We start from the raw sequence: 2,905 nt of genomic DNA on the forward strand, positions 1-2,905 counted from the left end.
TGTCTTCCCAGTCCCACAAAACATAGTGCCTTTATGACTAGCCATGGATGGGAAATGCCTCTCTGCCTATTTTCTCAAAGCAGCAGCATAAGTGGAGAGAGAGACTCAGAATAGGAATTCTTGCTCCAACCAGCATGAAATGGCTAATTTTATTTGCATCTGCACACATATGCAGTTAGATGTTTTATTCATTACTTATACACTTACTTCCAAAAGAAACTTGTGAAACACAAATGAAAAAAATCATATCTTTCTGTTTTAATTTTAAGATTTCAAAATAACCCATTAAGTTTAATATTGATTTTCCAAATGTTTTCCAAAACATTTTATACTGAATTATATATGGAGAAGCCAAATAAAAGAAAAACGTTAATGTTACAAAAATTATCTCACCTTCTAAATGGCCTTGGGGTCATAGACTCAGAGTGGAAAAATAATTCATCTCATCTACACTTTTCATTCTAAGGATGAGGAAACTGAGACCCAAATAGTTGAAGTCATTTACCTAAGATCAGCCACTTAGTGAATAAAGAATAAATAATAAAACCCAGTTTTTGTCTAACCTTATCCTCAGCATCTACTACAGTTATTGGCATATAACAGACTCTCAGTAAATATCTGATGAATGAAGGAATGAGTGAATACCCAGGTCCCCAGGTCTTAGAGGCTGAACGTTATCACACAGATCGGCCCTGTCTGGGTGGATGTGCTCGTGGTACACACTCACGGAGAGCTGCTTGTCCTAGACCTGGGGAAGAGTAAGAGGGAGAAACTTTATGTTTGGAAAATCTCAGAAAGTATTTCCTTACACTCTTTAAGGTCCATTAATCCCATCCCAGATTAAAGATTAAATCAGTAACTGTCGAGCTGATTACAACTGATGGTGACCCCATGTGTGTCAGAGTAGAACTGTGCTCCATAGGGTTTTCAATGGCTGATTTTTTGGAAGTAGATTGCCATGCCTTTCTTCTGAGGCACCTCTGGGTGGACTTGTCCTGCCAACTTTTTGATTAACAGCCGAGCACATTAACTATTTGTACCTTTAAGTGAAGAACTTTTAAATTCTGAAGATAATTATTATTTCAAGAAATTCAACAGACTGAATATTTACTCTGTGATTGACAGAGTGCTATTGTGTCTACATCCACATGCACTATTCCATAATAATTCTGGTGTATTATTCCTTTATAGAGGCAGAAAATGACTTACCAGACTTCACACAAAATCCAAGTGACAGAGCCCAATTTTGAACCAGGTCTGCTGCCTCAAAATCTAGGGCTCTTTCATTGCCACAAAACTACTGAAAGATAATGTCACATTCATCTCAAGGAACTAGCAGTGTAACCCAAGTGGATATCTGATTCCTTTGTTCATCCTCCAACCACTTCCTAAGTGGTGTCTACATTTTTATTTGAAATTTCTGACATCTTTGAGAGCAAAATAAAAAATATTTTGAGCTATCGTTTATATTATCATTTAAAATTTCACAAGATATTTTTGGATTTCTGATTATTCCTCACTGTAAGATTCTACGTGGCCGGTAAAATAATCAGTCATCTACAACGCTTGTCATATGCTTCTATTTTCAAGTGATACTGCCGATTTTTGTTTTTATTTTGGAGGGCTTTTTGCTTTGTTATGTTGTCTAGTGTGTCTTTTGCTTTTACTTTAAGTTTTATTGAAATGTAAAATCTACCACCTAAGCACCAATAAAATCAAATGTGAAAATACACATCTCTGAGATTTTGTTATGTGATTGTATCTGAGTATATTACTCCCAGTTGGCAGTAATGAGACCATCCCACATGTATAAGTCTCACTTCTATTTGCTATGTTGTAAAATCTATTAAATGTGTTCTTTAAAAGGGCTATTATTTCCTTTACTACTGTACATGAAGTGCATTTATGTCCCCTGAACTTTAAAATACTTTAGATCAGAGTAGGAACTAGAGACTTCAGAATGGCCAGCATATGTGTGTTGGATAAATGCACTTGAGAGGATAGCATAGCCCAGGAGGAGGAATAGAGAGAGAGAAGTAGTGGACTGATGACTCAGCCCAAGAGAATCCCAGCATTTAAGGAATGCAAGGAACAACAGGATACCTGGATGGAGACAGAACCAAAAGTGTATGTGGAAATTAAGGGAGAAGAGTTCTCTAGGTGAAGGGAGATGTCAGCAGAGGCAAACACAGCAGTGAAGTCCAGCATGACAAGAATTGAGAGAACTTGGATTTAGCAATGGTGGAGGTCACCTTGTCTCTGCTGGAGCCTGTCAGTGAAACTGGGAAGGTGAAATTCAGAAGGCCGTGGGTTAGGGTATGAATGGAAACTGAAGAAAAGTGATCAATGTAGACAGATGGGAAAACATTATATAGATACAATAAAGCTAGGATGGGACATAGGATCAGAGATTTAAGTATAAATATTTAAAAATATATTTTTAGAAAGTTTTTATTTTCTGCAAATAAAGTAACATATGCTAATTGTAGAAGATTTAGACACTGTGAGAAAGAATAAATTCTCCCTACATACGTAGTGAGGTCCCTGTGTGGTACAGTTTACCCTTGTCCGCTAAACTAAAGGTTAGTGGTTCAAACCCACCACCAAACCCATTGCAGAAGAAAGGCCTGGTGATCTGCTTTCATAAAGATTACAGCCAAGAAAACCCCACGGAGCAGTTCTACTCTATGACACATGGGGTCTCCATGAGTTAAAATCTACTTGACAGCAATAGGTTTTTGTTTTATTTATTTATTTATTTAACTTATGTGTTAAGTAACTTCCCTTACTCCTTTTTTGTAACTCCTCTGAAACAAATCTGAAATTGACCACAGGAAGCAGGGACTCACAGTACAGGTTAGATTAGTCATATTTTGGGCATTCCCCTAGAAACAGTGTGTATGTT

This window comes from Loxodonta africana, chromosome 1 (assembly GCF_030014295.1).
Source record: "Loxodonta africana isolate mLoxAfr1 chromosome 1, mLoxAfr1.hap2, whole genome shotgun sequence".
Classification (NCBI taxonomy): domain Eukaryota; kingdom Metazoa; phylum Chordata; class Mammalia; order Proboscidea; family Elephantidae; genus Loxodonta; species Loxodonta africana.